Genomic DNA, 25,063 nt, shown 5'->3' with positions numbered 1-25,063 from the left:
TGTGTGACCCCAATAAGTCACTGAAGAGTTCTAAGTTGGGCATGGTGATGTGCATCTGTAGTCCCAGTGGTTCAGGAGGCTGAGGCAGGAGGATCTCAAGTTCAAGGCCAGTCTCAGCAACTTAGTGGGAGACCTTGTCTCTAATAAAATACAAATGGGGGCAGTGGATGTGGCTCGGTGGTTAAGTGCCCCGGGTTCAATTCCTGGTCTAAGTCTCATGCTTCATACAATGAATATAAAGCTTTAATGCAATGACTGATACAAAAGTTCTTTTTCTTTTTGAGACCTTACTAGGGACCCACAAGTTCTTAAAAACATATTTGAGGTCAGAAAGGGAAGAAAAAACAATGTAAAACAATGTAAGGAAACAGAGAAGTAAATAATTCACTCTTTAATCCATCCTAAAACAAGTCAGAATATACTGGGCATGTGCAACGAGTAGGGCACCGGGCTGGAGGACAGCCAGGATGACGTCAGGCACTCTGAGCCCACCACATGCAGCCAGCCTCTGTGGAGTGCTTTACTGGGCAGGCCTTAGGACAGACTTTCATTTACCTCATTTAGGGAATATAATGCAAGGTGGGAGATTTTCCAAAACACCCAAATGGGCAAATTAAAATAAAGATTTTAAAAAGACCATCGGCAGGTGGAAAAATGGAAATTACTGGTGATCTCAGAGAGAACTGTTTCACTTAATCAGAATAGGGGTAGGTTGGGATGGGGAATAAAAATGGAAGGAGGCAAAGGTGGAGGAAAGAGGCTCAGGGCGCTCACTCTCCAGTTAGATAAGCAAGAAGCAGGATCAAGGACCATTTGTTTAGCTAAGAGGAGATCTGGGCTTGCCTGAAGGAAAGAAGGAAGGGGTCAGAGGAAAGGATAAGACAAGAACAGCTAACAGTCATTAAAACAAAAACAAAAACAAAAACAACAACATGGCAATTCAAGAAATATATGTGCTTAAAAAAGAAAACATCTTCTACTTAATGAACATGGGATAAATGAACGAATGAAAGAACAACTTGATAAACTTGTATGAGACGGAGAGATGGGGACAGACTGTCATTGATCACAAGGATCTCTCAGGATTTTAGGAGGATAGAGCAGTACTTTTTTCCCCACAAGTGAAAGGTCCAGTATCCCAAGTTCATTCTGCAAAAGGGTCCTTCATAATTGCACGGCGTGTGCTGAGATCTCAGGGGAACGTGAGTGGAAATGTGCTCCGTTACAAGGAATACCATCTCGAACACCAACATTCCATTTATCGCAAGGGCCAAGCAACCCTACCAAAAAGACAGATGTAATCCCAAACAAAGGAAGCATCCGGGACCAGGAGACACATAAACACTGCTCCTTCCTTCCACCTCTGCCATTCTCGACCTCCACTCAACTCCCTGCACCGGCTCCTTCACTCCACAGGACTCGGCTGGTTCAACTTCAGCTTCTGTAGGCCACTAATATGATTCTAATAAAAGACCTATTACAAACTCTTCTTAAAATCGCAATCCGGGGCTGGGGAGATGGCTCAGTTGGTAGAGTGCCCACCTCGCAAGCACGAGGCCCTGGGTTCAATCCCAGCACCACAAAAAAAAAGAAAAAAAAAAAAAAAATCGCAATCCGTTCCCTATCTTCCTTCTCTGCTTTCCTACTTCACAGCATTCATCACCTCCTCTCTCTCCCCTTCTACAAGGTAAACTCTCTAAGCGCAGGTGTTTTGGTCTGCTCTGGTTACTGTTGCATTGCCTGAAACAGTGTTTGGCAGGTCGCCTTTGTGCAGTGGTGGTGATGGGGAACCAAAAATGGTTGCTCTAAGACTGAAGAACCAATAAACTCTGTTGCAACCAAACAATATCGTAAAGTTTCTTTTGCACTGACTTTTAACTGTGTATCAACTGTGTACTTCTACTGATACATGTAAAAGATGTTTTCTTTTTTCTCATGTTAATATTAACTTTGCAAGTTTCCTCTCAAGTTGGATGAATCAGGTTCTCTTGATTAGACTGTAAGTTTCTGGAAGGTAGGTTCCATATATAATTCTCAATTATTTTCTTGTAGTTCTGTTTTCAATGCTAATAAATAAAGTGCAGCTGGCTCTTCTCTGGTCCTCTTTACCCAACTGCTCCTGCCCTTCCCTTCTGCTGCTGCATGCCAGCAGCACTGTGCTGAAAACCCTGGCACTGTGTCAGCTAAGTCATTATCTACACGACTTTGTTATGAAGTGATTGAATAGGCGACGGGTTTAAGTTGTTGAAATGGCAAGCAGTGTTTTTCAGAGGAAATTCTTTTATGAGTTCCAATGCAATAAAATCGTTCAGTGATTCAACTGGCTGAATTACATTTCATTCACCAAGAGGGAAATTCCACTAAAGAAAACTAAAGGGCACATACTTCCCTTTAATTTTTGTTCTCCAGAAGCTTCACACTTGGTGCTATTTCTCATACTGAGCACTAAACCCTCAGAGGGCTGTGTGAATTAGGCTGACCACAATACACACTAGCAAAATGAGGCTTCTATGCTTGAATTATCGGCTGCATCTTCCTGGACTTCTTGGTATGGTAATTGAGTATTTCTTCATAAACCTGTTCAGAAAAATTACTATAACTTATGTTTACAGTTAGGAAATCCCTAAATATTCTTCAGTAACTTTACATGGTTGCAATGTCCTGTAAAAAGGATGTAATCTGCAATTAAGACCATGTTACAAGTCTCTAAGAGATAGCATCCACACTGCTTTAAGACTTTAGTTTTTGTGGACCATTTGTTTTGTGAACCAGTTTTTGTGTTCATTTGAAAATGTTATTTATTCCCAGAATAGTCAAGACACAATAGTAGGTTGATCTTTAAAAGGAAATTATTTTATATATTGGACTATGGACTTTCAATTATTTGACTGTAAAATAAAGTATATTCTTATTTAAAAATATTTTTAGTTGTATATGGACATAATGCCTTTCTTTTTATATTTTTTTATGTGGTGCTGAGAATTGAACCCAGTGCCTCACACGTGTTAGGCAAGTGCTTCTACCACTGAGCCACAACCCCAGCCCCTAAAATAGAGTATAGTTAACATTAAACTTTCGCTCTCAGGGTTTGTTTGAGATCAGTGTTTTCAAACAGAAGAGTCCATGATGATGGAAACAGTTTTTCTTTGTACTGTCCAATATAGTAGTCATTTTCAATAAGTGGCTATTAAGCACTGGAAAGGGGGCTAGGTGACAGAGGAACTGAATTTATGATTTTAATTTTATTAAAATGTAAATAGCTGTATGGTTAACAGCTACTGTGTTGGACAACACAGTTCTAGATAGTTCAAAACACATGGGTAATTATGTTGAAGTTGAATAATAACGATACTCATAACTAGACTATATAGGCTGTACTATTGCCTCAGGAATTGCTGACGCGTCCCTCTGACTGACTGTGCCAGAAGTAGTGAGCTTCTCAGCACTGCTTTTCACCACTTTATGAATCAGCTTTCCAGCCTTCCCCGCCTCCTCACCATGGTGTCCTCATATTCTCTTTTCAAAATCATTTGTAAAAACAAAAACCAAAGTTTGGAAATCAACTATTAGTCTAACCCTAATCTTTTGCTTCTGCAGGAATTCAATTGTTTAGTGACCTATTGCCATCTATGCCCCATCCCATACCTTCTCCTAGGACTGACTCCTTGGTCTGCCATCTTTGTTTTAAACAGGAATAAAAGGGAACTGCAATTGGAAACAGAAACTGCTACATACAGTTTCTCGTAGCAAGGGCAGGGTGAGGGCGGGTATGTGTGTGTATTTTCTGCAGGGTCCAGGGGAGCAGCTGTAGCCAGCTACCCACTCTTTCTTCCCTTCTGCTGTCAGACACATTTCTGAGCATTTGAGAATACAGTTCCACCCCTGGCAAGAGGTGATAGTTTCCTCCATGAACTGTTAATGAAGTTTGTTCCTTGAAAAAGTGATTTCTAAATTCTGACTCTACCCAAGGAAATGGTATCTTATTACTCATATGCTAAAAATGCTAGGCTACATACTGCTCCACCAGTAGTTTTAAGACCTGTTTGCATTTGCACTGGCTGTAGTAAAAAGGGGTTTGGCACTCTGTGATAGCTGCCAGTACATGTTCCTAGCAGCTGCTTAAAACAGGCTACTGGGTTCAAGTTTGGCCTCCTTTTACATCTTAAAAATAACAACATTAAACACTTACATTTATATAAAGTACTTTCACATATTTAATCACATTTAATTATATTAACATCCTGGTAAGACAGGAAGATCAATTGTCATTTCTCTGATGTTTTATGAGTGGCATCTGATTCCCAGTAGCTGGTTTTTGAGTGAACCCATACTTTTACAAGACAAGGATGCCATCCAAAATGACTCTGGGAAAAAGTGAAGACTAGGAAAAAAGCTAGCATACACTTCCTTTTATTTGGATTTTAATGTTTAAATTGTTGTTGGCATTATTGTTTTCCTGTACTGGGGAGCTACCTCCCCAGTCCCTTTTATTCTGGACCAGGGTCTTGCAAAGTTGCCCAGGCTGGCCTTGAACTTGTGATTGGATGGTCTTACTAGAGCTCTCAACTTTAGTTTCTGAAGCTTTCTCTCTCCATTGTTGGATTCTATTGTTTAAAAATGACATCCCAGGGGAAACTTTAAAAGGAAAAAATATGTATGACCATAAGTTCTGAGATGTTTAAGTTGTCATCTCTTTACTTTCATTTTACTTATTGAAACAATCCCCTCACTGCCTTAAAACTGTGATCTTCCTCCTGGCTGCATGCAGCGGGGAGACTCCCCGTACTTAGTAGCTGCAGTTCAGATCCAGAGCTTTGCCTGGATCTCTTCTTTAACTCTTTTATTCTTTCCTCCCATAGGCAAATGCTCTCTACCTCATCTCTCACTTAAGATCTTTGTTTTCTAACAATGCAGTTTTAATTGGTTTGGCCATTTGGTGAGTGACGTATAGACCTTTCTGAAATGTGAAATATGTACCTCTCCAAACATATGAATAAGGTAAGCTTCAAAGAGGCATCTATTTTGATCTGTGTCATGTCTTAGCAAAATTACTGAACTTGGGGCACATCCTTGAATAGTTAAAACAGAAATATTCAGTCTGTTCCAAATTGGTATCTCATTTTTCTTGGAGTTCATGGTTAAAACAAACAAAAAAGATAAAAATTATCCTGGGCTGGAGCTCAGTAGAGGAGCGCTCATCTAGCATGGGCAAGGCCCTAAGTTCGATTCCCAGCAAAGAGAACAAAGAAACAAACAAATAAAAAACAATCCATAGTTTCATTTTGACAGATTTCTGTAATCTGTGCATTTAAAGTACCTACTTAATATAATCTACGAAATGTTTATAATAACCCTTTATTATGTTGTAACCAGTGATATAAACAGGTACCACATCTGCTTAGTGATGTTAAGAGTTCTTTTCTCCTATTACAGAGGAGAGTATGGAGGAAGGACTTGAAGTATAAGAAAGAAGTCAAGAGTGTGCAAACCACAGGATGGCAGAACCATAGGATGGTGGCAACCTTAACATGTTCTGGATTTAGAGCATGGGAAAGCGAGTCAGATTTATAAGATATTTTATGTCATTACCTCAGTTTGTCTCTAGGTAATAGCTACTGGCTATATCTTAAAAAAAAAAAATATTGTACATTTCTACAGATTCTCTATAATCTACTTTTTCTTGCATGTTTTTCATATATATAGTCATGCAGGAACTTTTACATTATAATTAATAAGAATCCAAAATAGATTTATACTGGCCATTTTATTTCAAAATTAAAGCAATAAAACTGCAAAGACATTGTCTCGGTGAAAACAAAGGTTAAAAGAATTAACAAATTAAATTGCTATAAGGATCTTTGCAAGGAAGCAAGGAAGACGCTTGCTAGTCTAAAACATGGCCCTGAGTCCTTTCCCACAGGAATTCCAAGACACATGAAAATTAATCTCATGTGGTGTTTGAAAATTATAAAAGAAAAATAGCATCATACACAGGTAAGACAGTGTAAAAAATCCAACAAAACATAAATTGGGAAAAGTGATAGATGAAGAACTCTTTTCAGAATATTTTTATCATACAGCAGATGGAAGTTATGTCAGAATATACTGCCAATAAATTAAAATTTTAAAAGCCCAATGAAGTAATTTCTATATAAAACAGGAGCTCAGAGCAGAGAGATGAGTTAATAGAAGCTTACAGATGACACAACTGTACACTTATTAGATCCAAAAAGCTCTCCAGAAGACTTCGAGAGCTCATAAAAAAATTCAACAAAGTAGGTTACAAAACCAACATACAAAAATCAATAGCTTTCCTATACACCAATAATGAATCCACTGAGAAAGAAATGAGGAAATAATCCCAATTCACAATAAAAAATAAAATGCTGAGGAGTAAATCTAATCAAGGAGGTGAAAGACCTCTACAATGAAAAGTATAGAACACTGAAGAAAGAAATTGAAGAAGAAATGAGAAGATGGAAAGACCTCCCATGTTCATGGATAGGCAGAATTAATATTGTTAAAATGGCCATATTACAAAAATCAAAATACATATTCAATACACTCCCCATTAATACCAATGACATTCTTCACAAAACTAGAAAAAATATTCCTAAAATTCATTTGGAAGAATAAAAGACCCAGAATAGCCAAAGCAATTCTAAACCAAAAAGTCAATGCTGGAGACATCACAACACCTGGCTTTGAATTACAAGACAGATAAAGTAAGAAAAACTGTATGGTACTGGCATAAAATCAAACATATGATCAATGGTGCAGAATAGAAGCTACAGGGACAAACCCACACAGAGAGAGTCATCTGATCCTTGACAAAGGTGCCAAAAACAATTGAGGAAAAGTAACCTTTTTAACAAATGGTGCTGGAAAAAGTGGTTATCCATATGTAGAAGAATGAGACTATATCCTTATCTCTCTCCCTATAGAAAACTCAACTCAAAATTGATCAAAGATGTAGGAATTATTCCAGAAACTAAGCAACTCCTAGAAGTGAACACAGAGTCAACACTCAACATAGAGGCACAGGCAAGAGCTTTCTCAATGACTTTCGTACTCCTAAACTCAGGAAACGATGCCAAGTTAATAAATGGGATGGTATCAAATTAAAAAGCTTCTACACAGCAAAGGAAACAAGAAAGGGAAGAAAGAATGTACAGAATTGAAGAAAATATTTGCTAGCTACTCTTCTGACAGAGGATTGATATCCAGAGTATATAAAGAACTCAAAAAACTTAACACCCCCCCTGAAAAAATCCAACTAATAAATGGGTAAATGAACTAAATAGACACTTCCCAAAAGAAGAAATATAAATGGACAATAAATATATGAAAAAGTGTTCAACATCTTTTGTAATTTGAGAAATGCAAATCAAAACTACACTGAAATTTCATCTCATTCCAGTAAGAATGGCAGCCATCAAGAGTACAAATTATAATAAACACTAGAGAGGATGTGGGGGAAAAGGAACACTTTACACTGTTGGTGGGATTGTAAATTAGTACAATCCTTACGGAAATCAGTATGGAGGTTCCTCAAAAGAATAGTAATGGAACCACTATATGATCCAGCTATACCACTCCTCAGTATTTATTCCAAAGAATTAAAAACAGTTGGTATATAGACCAGTTGGTTGAGTGCCTGCCTCACATGCACAAGGCCCTGGGCTCAATCCCCAGCACCACACACAGACACAGACACACACAGAAAGAATTAAAATCAGCATTCTCTAGAGGTACATGCATACCCATGATTAGAGCAGCACAATTCACCATAGCCTAACTATGGAACCAGCCTTGGTGTCCATCAGTGGACGAATGAATAAAGAAAATGTGGTATATGTGCACAGTGGAGTTTTATTCAACCATAAGGAAGAAGGAAAATCATATCACTTGCAGGAAAATAGATAAATCTTGAGAACATTATGTTAGGAAAAATAAGCCAAACTCAAAAGGGCAAGGGTCGTGTTTTTTGTTTTTTGTTTTTCTCATAAGTGGAAGCTAGAGAGGAAAGAGGAAAGGTAGTGGTGGGATCTCATGAAACCTGAAGGGAGGTCAGTAAAGGAAAGGGAAAGGGACTGGAGTGAGGGGACAAGGGGATTTGTTACATTGTATGCAGGTATGAATATGTAACAACAAATTCCACTACTAGTACAATTATAATGCACAAATAAAAATTTGGAAAAAAATTAATACATGTAGGTATGGGGCCAAAAACAAAAGTTAATACAATGAGCCAAAACAGGGAATGAAACACGATTCTGCAGAAATTAAGAGATATGTAGGAAAAGAAAAAACTAAGATCACTACTAAAGCAAATGAAGTATGCACTGGAAGGAGCACAAAGATCTGGTAATGCTGAAAAAAGCAACAGAAGAGGACCCCAAACAAAGTTAAAAAAAAAAAAAGAAAGTTGTAGATAGAAACATGACATATCATAATCAGTATCCTTGAAGAAGATAATGTAAATATAATTTAAAAATATGTATTAGGGCTGGGGAGATAGCTCAGTCAGTAGAGTGCTTGCCTTGCAAGCACAGGCCCTGGGTTTGATCCCTAGCACTGCAAAAAAAAAAAAAAAAAAAAGTAATTAAAAATAACTTTCTAGAAATAAGACTTGACACTACTGACTGAAAATACTACAGATTCCAAGGACAGTAATCATAGAATTAAGCACTGAGATACATCCTAATTCAGTTAATGAATTCCAAAGACTAAAAATAAATTCTTTAGTCATCAAAGCAAAAAAGGTTCAAGAGTAAGTCTGAGAATATTTACAATCTGGAACTACCCACATTCCAATATTCTGCTTGAATTACTGGTTCAAAAATTAATATTTATCATCAAATATTTTCCATGTATCTATTACTTATTTCATATGAGAAGCCTGAGACAAAAATTATAGCTATGGAAAATCAAAACAGATGAGATGATTAAATACTAAGGGATTCCTTATTATTAAGATTTAAAAATTTTAATTTATAATTTAACATTTATTAGCATTACTTAAAAGTCTAGGAAAGAAGTCTGGTTAAATTAAATAAGCAATTGTGATTTTGAAAATATTCAGCAATGAAGTCTGGATGTATAGCTCAGAGGTACAGTGCTTGCCTACCATGCACCAAGCCCTGGGTTCCATCCTCAGCAGGATGGGGTGGTGGTACAGCAAAGCAGGCAGACTTATAACCCCAGAAACTCAGGAAACTGATGCAGGAGGGTCTCAAATTCAAGGCCAACACTGGCAACTTAGTGAGACTTGTCTCAAAATCAAAAGGGTCTGGGAATATACTTTAATGCTTGCCTAGCATGTGTGAGGCCCTGAGTTCAATTCTCAGTACCACAAAAGGGGGAGGGGAACAAGAAGGAAGAAAGAAAAACCATACACAGCAATGCTATGATTTTGGATTAGAACAGATACCTGTAATGTTTCTGTAATTCACAAATAGCCATGCCTTGCACAATTACAATAAAGTAAGATATTCTTCTGGGGTTGGGGAGGTGGCAAATGGCAAAGAGATAGTTTCTCCAATAATTTATTTAGTAAAGATTTATTACTAATATCTATTTCAACAAGTATTACAACCTACAAATGTTTTATCATCAAATTATTCACAAAATCTACAAGACAGCTTAAGTTCACCTGATTGTACAAATGAAGAAATGAAAGCAAAGCTTAAGGAAACTAATTACCCGCAGTTGCGTGTTGAATCAACAGAAAAAGGAGAGTATCACTTCAACTATGAGTTTTTGTTTGTCCCTCACAGCTTTTGTCACAACCTTACACTCTGACATTATTTTTGGCTTCTGAGTAACACCAATCTTAACCAGAGGCTTGTAGTATCATGATCTAACACAACAAAATCATCACGAAAGTGCTGGAAGACTGTGGAGGAAAAAAATACATTTGGGGAAACACAGCAGATGTGAATCCATCAATCAAAAGTGCTTATCTGTGAAGCTCTCTTCTGTTGAGCCTTGTATTAAAAATCTAGAGTGAAAATGAAACTGATAAAAAAAAAAAAAAAAAAATCCCTATCCTTTCCCAGGGAAAAATCTAGAAAAGAGTTTAAACAACCATTTAAAAAGAGTTAAAAGCAAACAAAATAAATTTTTTACAAGGATGAGAGTTGAAAACATACATAGACAGATAACCAACTTGGGGTAATCTGGATCCTAGCAGGAAGGTAAGGCAAGGCATTATAGAAGAAGGTATTTCAGCTCTATTACAAAGAAAGAGAAAAAACTGCCTCTTGTACTTCACCTAAGACTGGGACTCTCAAATATTTAAAGAGTTTTTTTTTTTTTTTTTTTTTCAATCAACAGCAACCTCATTATAAGATTGGATCAGATAAATCAGTGGTAAAATTTTTTATACAATAGGCATGCCTGGAAATCTGCAGCAAAAATTTGAGGAAATGAAAACCAAACTTTTTATATTAAAGAACAACCAAGAACAACTTCTCCTGAAGAAATCAACCTGGAAGAGTTATGCTCTCTCTTATTTAATGACTCAGCCAAAGATGTTATTGAGACTCACTGCCCTTGAAATTGTCTTTGCCCTTTGCAAAATGTTTGTTGAAAAACTTCTCCTTGCCACGCCTCTTATACTGCCTGCCTTTCTCCAGGAGCAGTAAAATGAAGCAGCCTACTACTGGAGAAAAAGCCTAAGAAGGAAGTTCCTAAGCCCCTCCAAACCACAACATGCAAATCATTAGCAGTGACATTTAATTTCACTGTACACACCACCTATATATCTTTTAGAGCAGTAACTGCATATTTGCCTGGGATTTCCTGAAATTAACGTTACAGGAAGTCTCCAAATTGCAAAAGAGTTGGGTTCCAATGTTCACTTCCAACTTACATATCTGCAACTCTGAACATGTTTTTAGCCACAACTCAATGTTTCATACGGAATTTAGGTTTTTTAGGTTAGTTCAAAAAGAGTTTTTTGACTTTAATGAAATTCAAAACTTTATTTGGCATCTTCAATATCTTTTAAAAAGTGCCATTAAAATCAACTAATTATGTATGCATATCAGAATACATTAAATTAGAAATAATTTTAAAACTGTACTTGAATTACAGAATTACATAAAAATGACATGGTGAATAGAGTCTTGACAATATTCTGAATGAACTTTTGGATTACTTGGGATTTTTAGAGACTGGTTACTTAAGTTCTTAATTTCATTTACAATGTATTGACTCTTTTTTTTCCTTTGATATGGACATGATTAGGACTAAAACTATAGGATAGCAGGGTTGGGAAAGACATCAGCGGTCATATTCAATCTTGACCTTCCTTTGGAGATGAAGAAAGTGAGACTCAGATGAATAACTTGACTCAGGTTATCTAAGCAATTGGTTCTGAAGCTGAAACACCACCCAATTTCATTCAGTGTCTTTTCCGTTATAACAAAGCTTATCAGTCATTATCAAGACCATATTTTTGCTCAAAAATAAAGCAGAAGGAGATATCACTATAACCACCTTTATCAGCATAAGTTAGTGATATTTAGTAAAGCTGAGGGTGTGCACTCATGATTCTTGCACGGACACGTGAATGAAGACATTGTAATGTGAAAAATGAGAAACACCTAAACACCATTCATAGGGGAAAGGATAACTGTGGTATACTTACATGATAAAAAGTCATATTTAAATCAATAAACTCAATATAAATTATTATAAAGAACCCAATATTATTTGTAGAAGAAGTATAAATAAAATTTCAAATGGCAAAGAAAAGGGTTTACACCAAATTCTGGAGAGTGAATGCATTTGGGGCGGATGGGAAGGAAAGGGACCTGGAAGGAATACAAAAGATATTCACCTATGTGGTGAATGTCTTTAAAAAGTTCTGAGAGGGAGAGGTCCATGGATATTGGTTATAGACTACAAGTTTGAAATATTTAGTTAGTATTTAAAAAGCTAATTCTTCTCCCTCAAAAGAGGAGACCTAAAAATGGCAGAAACCAGACTGAACAATCATTTGAAGTAACTATGAGAACTGGGAAAAGAGAGAATGTGTAAATGCACATGAGAGAAAAAGCTTGTTTGTGGTGCGATGAACTCAAATGTAAGTAAAAATGACAAAGGAGGCAGAAATAGTAAATAACGGAGAGGGTAAATTTGGTTCGGATAGTCCTTCGAGGTCACCATAAATGATTGACCCAAAATAATTTTGTAGCTGCTGGGATGTTTTCTGGAAGAGAAGAGTTACTAGGAGGCACTGATGCCAGGAAGCACTCAGGCCACGATCCACAGGGGAGGGGATGGACATCAGGGTGCATGACGTAGAGATTGTCTCTAATTGTTTGATTTCTCAGATGACCTCAATTTATTCCTAATGATAATGGGGATGGATTGATAAGCAGGGTCAGGTTTTAAAATGTTCAACTGAAGGAATTAAGGAAAGGTTTTCTTAGTAAACCTTGATAATGAATTTGTTAACCCAAATCTTATGTTTAAAGAATTTAACCTTTATTTTTTATTTATTTGTTTTTTTATGTGGTGCTGAGAATTGAACCCAGTGCCTCGCCCATGCTAGGCAAGTGCTCTACCACTGAGTTACAATCCCAGTCCTAAATCTTACCTTTTAATGTCCTTTTAACTGTAGCATACCTGCTACTACTCATTAGAGTTTGGTTAAGTGTACCAGTTTATTAATTTTCCTTTAGAAATTTTACTATGTTTATGACTAGTGTTCCTTATTTTAAAAGTAGAAATGATTTCCTAATCAAAAGAAACAAACAAAAACCAAACCAAAACATAAAACATAAAACTGAAAGGACACAGTCATGTGGCATAAATTATTTTCTTTGGTCTTATTCAGAAAAAATTTATATTAAAAAAATTCTGCCTTGATGTCCTTGTATCTAGGAAACTCTAAGGAATTCACATACATATTAAAACTGTTAGAGCTTATATGAATTTGGTAATGTTGCAGAATACAAAATCAACACAGAAAATCAGTTGTATACTAGCGATGAACAAACCTGAAAGGAAATTAAGGAAACAATTGATTCATGATGTCACCATGAGAAGGAAACACTCAGGAACAGACTTAACCGAGGAGGCATGAAGACGTGTGCGATAAAAGCTGGACCTGGAGCTCGTTGGTACAGTGCATGTTCAGCATGTGGGGAGCCCTGGGTTCAATCCTCAGACTCCCGAAGGAAAAGACTTGTTCAATGAAAATCACAAAACATTGCCAAAAGAAATCTAAAAAGACCTCAATAAATGGAAAGGCAGCCTGTGTTCAAGGACTAGAAAACTTAATATTGTCAAGCTTGCAAAGCAACATACAGATGCAATACATTTACCATCAAAATTTTAATGGTGTTTAGTGAGGAAATGGAAAAAACTCAATCTAAAATTTGTATAGAAATCCAAAGGACCCAGAAATAGCCAAAGTAACATTGAAAAAGAACAGAGTTGGAGGTCCCACGCTTCTTGTGGCTTAGTACACAGCTACAGAAGTCAAGGCAGTGTCATAGTTACAGTGGAGGGACACACACAGGCTAAGGGAGAGCTCTGGAAATATACCCTCGCTACCTATAGCTGAGTAATCTACAACAGGGCACCGAGAACATCCAACGGGGAAAGAACAGTCTTCAAAAAACCATGTTAGGACAACTAGATACTGGTATATGAAAGGATGAAGTTGGACCTTTACTTTATACCATATTTATAAATTAACTCAAAATATATATTAAAGACCCAAGTAAAACTATAAAAAATTTAAATTTAAAAAATTGTGATAAATCTTTATACCTTGGGTTTTGGCTATGGTTTCTTAAAAATGACATCAAAATATTTAGGGAAATGCACATTAAAACCATAATACTATCTCAACGCCTGTAAGAATAGTGCTCATCAAAAAGGTAAAAGATAAGGGCTGGGGATGGAGTCAGTGGTGGAGTACTTGCCTAGCACGTGCAAGGCCCCATGTTCCATCCCTGACACTGCAGGTGGGGGCAGAGGGAGGACAAAGATAGAAAAATATGTTCATGTACAGAAAGGTCAAACTGTATGATCTCACTTATATGTGGACTCTAAAAGTCAAACTCAAGAGAAGCAGAGTAGAATACTGGTTACCAGGGACCAGGGGCAGTCAGGACATGTATCAAGGATACGAAATTTCAGTTGCAATCAGGTGACAGAATGTTAGTTTGATTTAATAATTCTACAATGTGTAAATATATCAAAACTTTAAATGTTCACAATATTTATTTTGTCAATTACAAAAAAAATTTAAAGTGAACCGCAACAATGGCAATTCCAACGCCAAAAAAGCACAAGTTAACTACAGACAAAACCAGATAAACTGGACCTCAATAAAATCAAACTTATTTGCATCAAAAGACACTATCAAAGGTGACAGCAAATATCTGCAAATCAGGTGTCAGATAAGGGTTTAATGTTCAGAAACATTAATTAAACTTAACAAAGAGACAAACAAAACAATTTAAAATGGGCAGGGATTTGAATGACATTTTTTTTCAAAGAAGATGTACAAATAGCAGATAAAAAAAGTCAACATCAATAATTATAAGGAAAATGCAAAACCACTTCACACCCATCAGGATGGCTACAATTTAAAAAAAAATAGAAAAAAAACCCTAGAAATTGACAAGTAAGGATAAGAAGACACTTAGAACTTTGTATGTTGCTGGTGGGTATGGGAAATGGTAAGCCTCTTTGGGAACAGGCAGTTCCTGAAACCTAAACGCAGAATCACCACATGACCCAGCACTTCTAATTATATGACCAAAAGAACTGAAAACAGAGACTCGAACAGACAATATATACACCACTGACCATACCCGCATATTCAAACAGCTGAAACACTGAACAATCTAAACGTCCCATGACAGACACAAGGGTGAGGAAATATAATAATAGAACACTAGTCAGCCATAAAGGGTTGAGATTCTGATTGAATATAATGCTAATTAAATCATTCAGACACAAAGGACAAATATTACACGTTTCCAGTCATATGAACTATTTAGAAACAGCAAATTCATAGGAACAGAAAGGAAGAGATTACCTTGGCAAAGTAGGGAATGCTGAGTTAGTGCTTAATGGATACAGAGATTCTTCTCCCTGTAATGAAGAAAGAGTTCTGTAATAGATTGTGGTGCTGAAACCATAATCATTTCCCTATGATAGATTTCTACAAGTCAAACGGGTGTGTCAAAAGGTCTATATGATAAGACACTGAATAGCACTCCAAATATACCTGCTACGTTATTAATAAAGGTTAACATTTTTCCACTTACTGATTAACTTTTTATAATCTCTTTTATCGCATCTAGTAAAATATAGGATCGCAGATCTAGTGAAATCTAGTGATCTTTAAAAAGTTTATGAATTATCTATTTTTTTAAATAGGTTTGTATGGACGATTTTCACCATCATTCTCAAAGCTGATGCTACTTCAGCACATGAAAAGTGAAACCAGATAGCATGTCGGTAACTACAGGGTACCAACAGGATAGTACATCTTTTAATCTCTTCTCTGTGTTAAAATATGTGTATTTGCCTACCAGATAAAAGATCTTTGCTGGCACAAACCCACCAATAAACAGAATGCGCTGTTTAATGTGCACTTTGTTTCATAGACTTATCAACCCATCTCCCTCAATCCGTTGGAAGCCCAAGGCAAATAAGTTTATCAGTGCACAGTCATGATTAACACTTGCCAAACTACATAATTAGTAATAGTTATGATTGATTGGTACACACTGGCCAGCCACACTAGGCTGTAACATCGAGACCAGGACTATTTCATTATTAAAGAAACAAAAACCAAAAATGACTTCTGGCTAGCACAGGGCTTTATAAATAGTAAAAAATTAATAATGTTTTTAAAACTAAAGTGAGGGGTATTTTACAATGCTAGGAGTATATGAAGAAAGTGGGTCCCTAAACTGGAATATTCTAGAGTCACAGCAGATGAATTGCAAAATGAATCATACTGCTATTTATAATGATAATTACCGCATGGTTTTGTAATAGAAAACATCTGGAAACAACTCAAAAGTCCATCAAAAGGAATAGGTAGAATTATACACTTGATTACTGTGTAGCTAATACAACCAGAAGCAGATCTATAAGAAGGATATGCTACTAAATTATAGATAAGTAATATGAAAATGTAATATGCATATGTAATATCTGTAATGTGATTACATTTTATAGTAACATTAAAAATATGAACAACAATATGAAAGATAAAGGAAAACTACAAGAATATACCTAAACAGTTGATAGTGGCAATATGTTGTGGCAAAGGTTAGTATGATAGGTAGTTTTTATTTTAGTTCATTTATGTTCTATATTGTGCATTATTGTACTGTTTAAAAATTTAATAAATGCAAATATATTTTAATAAAAATAATTTTTAATAAGAAAGTGAGTCATTTTGCCTTGGTCCATATTTACAGTGTATGTTGCAGCAAGCAACAAGATATCTAAAAAAGTGATAAACTAAAATGAGAGAAAATTAATTTTTCTACCATTATTTATATTTTTGCCAAGTATATGTTTTCCATTTTCTTTGTTGTTTCATTTATCTGATTGAGATGGTAACATAAAATGACATATCTTCACTGTTTGTGAGTATATTTTATTTGTAAAAGAATTATATGAAATATATATGAAAGAAAATACAGTAAAGATCCCAAATAAGGCTATATTAATATTGTTAATGGATATAATAGATATTGCTAATGGACATAAGAGAAATTTGAATAAATGAAAGATCTATTTTGTTCTTTGATAAATATTGCAAAGTTTTTTCTCCTTAAATTTAAATCTATATATTACATGAAATTCAAATAGAATTCCCTTTAAATTGTTCAAATTTGATCTAGAACAGGGGCTGGCAAAACTTTTCTGTTAAAGTTCTTATGGGCAATACAGCCTAATATAACTGCTCAACTGTCTTGTAGCATGAAACAACCACAGATAATATATAATGAGTAAGTATGTGCTTGACAAAACTTTACTATTACACACTGAAATCTGAATTTTCATATATTTTTCCATGTCAAGGAATAGTCTTCTTTTCCATCCAACAAATAAAAAATTAAGAATCATGTTTAGCTTTCAGATTATTAAAAACAAACAGATTTGATCTGTAGGTTCAAATTTTTCCAACTCCTGATCTAGAAGCACAAAGATTCAATAAGTAGCTAGGGAAATTCAGAGCAGGAGAAGGTAAGGAGTCTTGAAGAAACTTGTCCTACCAGAATTAAAATCAACTGTAAACTACAAATCAATGATTGAGATATGGGACTGGAATAGACAGATCAATGAAACAGAATAGAGGGATCTCAAAAAAAAAAAAAAAAAAACCCAAACAAATCCACAATACATTATGTAGGCTGCATTTCAAATCAGTGTAGGAAGATGGATTACTTACCTAATAAAATACAGGACAGGAGGACTAGTGACTCAAAGTTGAAAAAGAAAAACAAAAAAAAGGAAGCCTCCACATCTCATTCTTTAAAACAAAATAATTTAGATTTTTTTTACACAGAAAATCGTAACTGTTCAACCAATAGAAATATGGACAAATGTTTTTATAATCTGATTTTCAATATGATACAAAATGCTGAAACTAAAAAAATAAGCCACTTATTGTGTGTATGTAAGAAAGCTAAAGTCTCTTAATTTTGCTGCAAAAATGTTAATCTCCAGATGATGTTAACTGCAATGGAGGCTGAGAGAATAACAGTCAATGATTAAAAAGAACATCTACACTAACCATATATAAATGTACTGAATGAAAAGAGCATGGTGGAGAACAGCACATCCGATAAAATCCCATTTTTACTTAAGACGGGATGTGTACATAATTGTATAGGGATGCATGTGTATGAAATGGTATCTCATCGTGTTTTGCAGCAGAACACAGGATTCTGTAGGGAGGTTTCAAGAAAAAGATTAAGTTGACAGATTACCTGGTAGATGTGAACATAGTGAGAGGATACTTAAAATTATGGGATAGGAAATGAGAATGAATTATGTGAATTAATAAAAGAAATGAAGCAATTATTGACTCCAGGGAAAACAAAATGTTACTCAGAAAGAGAACTTAGTCCCATTCCTCTGAAAGCCACAGCTGTGAATAACATACATATAATAACGTAAGCACTGCCTGTTGAGCTAACCAAAAATTATGATATAACCATTTCTGGAAGCTGGGGGTAAAATATGAGCTGGGTAGTAAGAAAGCTAAAGTCTCATTTTTCATTTAAATTGAAATATTCAGATAGCAGTTATAACATGCTGCTTAGAAATACAGAGAAAAAAACCCAGCATACATCTATAACACTTTAAAGTGGTCGCCACTGGGAAGCAGGAATTGGGAATGGGAAGTAGAGATGTGAGGAGGAGACAGTGGTTTTTCATTATCAGCTTTGAAGAAAAATTTGGCTTTTTAAATCATAGATATGTATAATTTTGATCAAAGTAACATTAGAATAAACTGATTCTTCTGCACAAAGCACTATTTAGACAGACATAAATGTAGAAAATATTTGCCTTTATACTATAAAAAAACTATCATCCAAAATATATAAAGAGTATTTATGAATCAAAAAGAAAAAGTGGAAAAAGACATGAAATAGGCAAAGGAGGTAAATATCCAACAGAAGTATAAATGGATTGTGAACAGGTGAAAGGATTTTCAACCCACACTAATAATCAAAGAATGTAAATTAAGCTGGGCATGTTGGGGGTACTCCTGCAATCCAGCTGCTGAGTAGGTTGATGAAGGGGGATCATGAGTTCAAAGATAGCCTCAGCAATTTAGCAAGGTGCTAAATTGACAGTGAGACCCTGTCTCTAAAAAAATATAAAATAGGCCCCAGTGGTCCAGTGCCCCTGAGTTTAATCCCCAGGATCCTGCCCCGCCAAAAGAAATGTAAATTAAATTACACTTTTTTTTTTTTTTTTCATGTTTTCAAGCGAAGTGTTGGGAGGGGTGGCATGAGAAGAGAAGACAGGCACCACCAGAACCTGTGCGTGGGTGGTCAGTATAACAACAGAACTTCATTGTGGCAATCTGGCACTTCCCTATCAACCATTTTTAAATGAAAACATCTTTTCATCTAGCAATTTTACTTTTGGTTATTTGTCCTACTGAAATACAGGGGTGGAGAAAGAAGAGTATACAGGAATGTACAACGTAGCAAAGTATGCAAACAATTGAAATTCAGTAACACAGAAAATGGGACAGTAGTTCAGAGGTTAAAAAGAGTAAGTGCACATGTAATAGTAGTATATAAGCATTAAGGGAAAAGCATGTTGCAGAACAGTGCACATTAAAAAAGCCCATTTTATTTAAGAAATGATACGTGGGGCTGGGGTGTAGCTCAGTGGTAGCGCACAGCTCAGCATGTGTGAGGACCTGGTTTCAATCCCCCGCAACACCAAAAAAGAAGGAAATGAAACGATATGCATATAATTGCAAGTGGGTGTGTGCAATTCCATAGGAAGAGTTCCATTTTAAAGAATACCCCAAATCAGTCACAATAAACAAACTCCAGAAGTGGGGTAACCATAAAGGAATTCATTTTTAACTTTTCTGTGTTGTTGCTTTTTTTTTTTTTTAATAGAAAAGAATCTGCAGTCATCCTATAGTATCCATGGGCAGTGACTGGTTCCAGGAGTCCCCTTGGATCTCAAACCTGCAGCTGCTCAAGTCCTTACATATGGTCTGCCATATCTGCTGGTTCTGAAACACATCTGCAGCTGTACTCTTCAAACTTACAAAGATACACTTTGGTTGTGTCCAACATTGGATCAGGTACTGTGGAAAAATAAATTGCCATTTTATCAGCAATTTCTCTACCTTATTTCATTTTGATGATCATGAATATAATCCTACTTACTTGTAATAATAAAAAATATTTACTCCTAGATTTTTGCCAGCATATCAGGCAGTTTATTAGTTCTGTTTACAACCTTCACTACACTTATTGGCTGCTAAAACATTCAACTGTCTTTTTTGTTTTTTATTATAAAAGTAATACATGTTCAATGATATTCCCGCAGTACAGTGGGGGTGTAGACAGAAAGCTTCCCTCTCCTTTCGGCCTTCCTATTCCCACGCTTAAGAGGTATTGCTCCTAAGAAACCACTGTGTATTCTTCAGTGATTTTATACATACAATAATCATCCCCATTATACCGCACAAATGAAGTCATGCCATGATCCTGATTGATAACATGCTGACATACACATCAGTCTAAATTGATTACTATATGATTATTGTAAAATATTTCTTAATAGTATTTTTTATTTAAAAGACACATTTGGACTAATTTGGGATCACAATGATCAAAACAAGCAAGCAAGCCAAATACCTAACTCAGTCCCTGCATCTGGTTTTAATAATGAAAACCTGGCTGACTCCACCCTCTCACCCTCATCTGTAGTACAGGTCACTTGGTTGGAGGTTTTATGTATCTGATATCAATTAATTCCCCTAAGAATCCCAAGTCATTGTCACTATTATCCCAATTTTACAGAGAAACTGATGTTTCTGAAAAAGCTGAGAACCAGGACTACAGAAAGTTCAATTTCTTAACTTTCTAATCATAGTACAAAAACTAAAGTCTAAACAAATCTGAACCACTTGTTTATATAACATAAGCATGTGTCACTTTGAAAGAAAATACTTACATGTGTTGAGAAATAATAATTAGTGAAGGAAAAGGTTTCAAACACTCATGAAAATGCTATGTATAAGCTATTTTGATCTTCTGCCAAAAATACTGGAATCAATCCGTGTTAAGACAGAGTTAAATTCATTCACTCTCCAGTCCTTGGAGACTGGTTCTCAAACTCAAGTTTCCTTTCTGGCAGAAGAGGAACTTCTATAAAAATCCTAAAATGTAATTCTCACAAATAAGCTTCAGGATTATTGGCATTTAGTGTTTTTATCTTATGTCTTCCAGAACAAAGATCTACTTAGAGGCTACAAACACTATCTTCCCAATTCCTTTTGCTAGATTAAATTTGAAAAGTCCATTTGATCTGTTATGGATTAATTTTAGATCCACTTTAACTGAAAGAGTGATACATTATGTAAAAACTAACCCCCCAAAACTGTGATTTTCCTAACCCCAGTAGGACATTTTTACTCATTTCAGAAAGCATAAGACATGTAGACAGTAACTTCCTTCTATTAAATTAGTCATGAATGCATTCTGCCACTCACAGGGCACATGCAGATCAAAGATCTCCACTCTGCTATTTCCTCTTCCAGGAATTTATTCAACATATATTTATTGGGTTCCTAAAATAATCAGAGTTTGTGGTAGGTGGTAAAAAAGAAATACAACAGACACCAAGCCTACTCTCAGGGAACTTGCAAGTCTACAGAAGAACCATTTAATTAAAGTAATCTTTACATCACGTGTTTACTTATATGGGCAGGGAGCACAGGACCCTACTTCCCATTCATGTTCAAAGCTCTACAACTGGAGTACAGAAAACTCTGAATCTTTAATAAAAAATATTTCAGAAATTTACATTAATGAGTAACATGTGATGCTAATTTATCTCCTCTGGGTAGATGAGCTACATTTTTTTCTTCAGGGGAACTAGAGGTCTCTCACTAAAGAATCCATTTTGCTAGTCCCAAATTCAAAATATAACCAAATAATTGAAACTTCCCACTTATATAAAGAAGTACAGTGTTAATCAAGATAGCAAGAGATATTCTGGCATAAGGGATTTATGATGGCTTTTAAATTTGGAAGAAATATGAAACTAACACTTTTTTTCCTGTAATTTTATCCAGTCCTTCCACAAATACTTATTTAATATCTATGATGTGCCAGGCTTCATGCCAAGTAGCAAAGATAATAATCATGAACATGCTAAGGTCTTGTCCTCAAAGAGATTAGATCTAGTGAGAAAGCAAGCCTGAAATACAGGCAGTCACAGGGTAGTGTGGCACTCATAAAAGATATTTAACCCAGTTTTCTCAAGGAGAGGAGGTAAGATAGTCTCAGAGACACCAGAGAGTATTTGAGGCAGGTGGGGGCAATTAATGCAAAATGCTGGAGACAAGAGTTCACGAGTAATAAACACAACCGACAGGCTAAATTATACAACACAGATATTTTGACCTTGAAACTTTGAACACCATGTGATGTGTAATGGTTGGTTCTAGTAGGAATGATGATTTGGTTACTGGAATTAGACTACTTTCTCCAGAATTAATGTGGAAGCATCAGGATCTGTGTCCTCAGAACTAGATTCCAAAGCAATTCAAATTTATTCTCAATTTTCAAAAATCCAACAACATACAAAAAAAAAAAACTCCTTTATTTCAGAGTATAATTAGGAAATACAAAAACATAGAAAAGGAAAAAAAAAGGAATGCTTTACTAAGATTAATGTTAGACATTTGCTAGAACCATAGGTGAGCAACAGGACTATATTCTATGTCATGAGTTCATTTTCTGTATGCTCTTTACATCACGACACAGAACTTGAGTTAGGCATGGTGGTGCATACCTGTAAATCCCAGCTACTTGGGAGGCTGAAGCAGGAGGATCAGAAGTTCAAGGTCAGCTTGGACAACTAAACAAGACCCACATCTCAAAAAAAAAAAAAAAAAAAAAAAAAAAAAAAGGTGGGGGGGCACATAAAGCTGCTATATTCTATGAATTAGACATTCTAGGAGGGGATTGTCTCTGTCCTTTAAAAATGGAAGTAGCATTCAACTAACCACTGCAAAGCAAAACAAAAACCAAGGGTCACAGGAATACAATAGTCCTTAATTTTGATATTCGTACATGGATCCATGGCAAGTTCTCTGAGGTGATTACTGGTAAAAATGCAATAAAGATTGCATAAGCATCTGCATACACCTACTTCTGCCATGACTTAAAAGTGGAACACTGGTATGTTGGCTAACCAGAAACACAAAGTACATCATTAGGGTATTTGTTTTTATCTGTCATGAATAATGGCATTAAGTCAAAACTCTGGGTGGAAAAAAAAACAGAAAAATATTTGATATCTTCAAATTTTGAGAAAAAAACACATCAGGTAATTCAATGGTGTGTGCTTTCTAGAAATTAATGACAAAAGTCCTAGAATAAAATCTGAACTCTCATTTCCTGTCCCTTTTTTTTCCCACAAAATTATTTCTATCTAGAGATGCCAGGGGAAAAAACAAAACAAAATAAAACCTTCACTATGAAAGTCAAAATAACATGAGAAACTAAATGTAAAGATTATTATTCAACCAAGAATAAAACTGTTTCAGAGTGGTAAGCTTAGGTAAGAGTAGTCAGAAAAGTTTTTATCCACCTTTTCTGTCTACAAAGAACAGCAGTCTGTATTTTTATGCAATGAAACATTAAATAGACCTGGTGATAGAAAGAAGTACCTTATTTCTATTTTATTTTATTTTATTTTATTTTTTTTGCGGTACTGGAGATCGAACTCAGGGCCTTGTGCTTGCGAGGCAAGCACTCTACCAGCTGAGCTACATCCCCAGCCCTTCTTATTTCTAAATGAACTTTCAAATATGCCTGATCACAGGGTACCCAATAATATGTACAATTTTATGGCTTTGGTTATTAAAATGATTAAAAAAAATAAATGTGCCAAGGCAGCCTTGTGCCTTTTTAGGTAGTGTTCAGATTCTTGACCCAAACTACACTGCCCCGCCAGCCCTCTGCAGAGGGTGAAGATGTGCGTCGGTGGTGCTGAAGACCAGGGCCCACTTGAGACTTGGGCAAAGAGGAAACTGCCACAAGGGGAAGTGCCTGCAGGGCAGCTCCTTTGGTAATCACGAGAGACGAGAGCTGGTACTCACATTTTAGTGGATTAATTGATAAGAAAAGCAGAAAAGGAAGCCAAGATTTTTAAAAGTTCAAAAGGAAAAGAGGGTAAGAGAAAAGGGAAAAGGAAAGGAAAAAAGAAGGAAGAAGGTAAAATGGGAGAAAGCCTGAAAGGGGTGAAGGGTCGTAGAAGCGGTCGGTCAGCAATGACCTTGGGTAGAGGGTACCCATCTATCTCATGAGTCTCCTCAGCCTGAAATGGACACAGACCTCCTAAAACCGAGAGACACTGGTTTTCTTGAAGAACAAGAATATGGAATTGGTCTCCTCTGTGCCTGGCTGCCACTACCAAAAACAAGAGAAAAGTAAGTGACACAAAGGTCGAGATATGGCACACAAAGGCCTATGGCCTCATTCTTCTGTAAGAGGGGGAAATTTGTGAACATGTACTACATATGATTGGAATTTTCTGGAAGAGCAATTACTAGAGAAATAAATATGACTTGGAATGCAATTCCATCTCCTTCAGAATGAAGTATATTGTACTTTTGATAAGAGAATTAATATAGAAAGGGAAAGAATGTACAAAGTAGACAGCTTAGAGTTTCAGATAATAATTCCATGCTGAATTAGGAAGCCAAGAGCTAGGGGCTGCCCCTGGATGCACCACACGCTACCCTGTGTGCTAGGCCTATCGTTTACTATAAATGAGGACAATACTACCTGACTTTATGGTAATCTTTTTTTCTCTTTTTGTTACTGGGGACAGACGCAGGGGCACTTAACCACTGAGCTACATCCCCAGTTCGTTTTATTTTTTATTTTGAGATAGGGTCTTGCTAAGTTTCTGGGGCTGTCTTTGAACCTGTAATCTCCTGTTTTAGCTTCACGGTTGCAGGGATTACAGGTGCAAGCCACCATGATGGCAATCTAATGGTAATCTTGAGGACCAAATTTTAAAATAAGCATAAAAAGGTACTTTATAAATTGTAATCAAATGTAATGTAGTTAAGGGCATTTTGAAATCTATGAAGGTATAATTATTGTATTACTAATAAATTTATTTATTTTTAAAACCTGTGAAATCTATACATAAGAAAAAATTAGGAAGAATTTCTAGTATTTATAATTAGTATTGATACTAATTATTTATTCTTAAAACTACAGATAATCTTTCTTTACAGATATTCTTCTTACTACCCATCCACACCCACAATTCAGCC

At 35.8% G+C, this 25,063-nt stretch overlaps 1 protein-coding gene across 7 annotated transcripts in view; it reads right to left on the bottom strand.

Moving 5' to 3' along the window:
• Window positions 1–25,063, bottom strand: part of TAOK3 (TAO kinase 3) — a 210,843-nt gene that overhangs the window by 107,360 nt on the left and 78,420 nt on the right. The window contains exon 1 of one of the 7 annotated variants that reach the window (XM_079151551.1): window positions 15,071–15,085. The exons of the other annotated variants lie outside the window; for them this stretch is intronic. The gene's annotated coding sequence lies outside the window, so the exon portion shown is untranslated. Of the gene's footprint in view, window positions 1–15,070; window positions 15,086–25,063 lie in introns of those variants that run through there. 7 annotated transcript variants of the gene reach the window in all.

The sequence above is a fragment of the Sciurus vulgaris genome, assembly GCF_902686455.1.
Source record: "Sciurus vulgaris genome assembly, chromosome: 8".
In the NCBI taxonomy this organism is placed as follows: Eukaryota; Metazoa; Chordata; class Mammalia; order Rodentia; family Sciuridae; genus Sciurus; species Sciurus vulgaris.
Note: the sequence above shows the minus strand (reverse complement) of the source record. Positions and strands in the feature narration are given on the sequence as shown.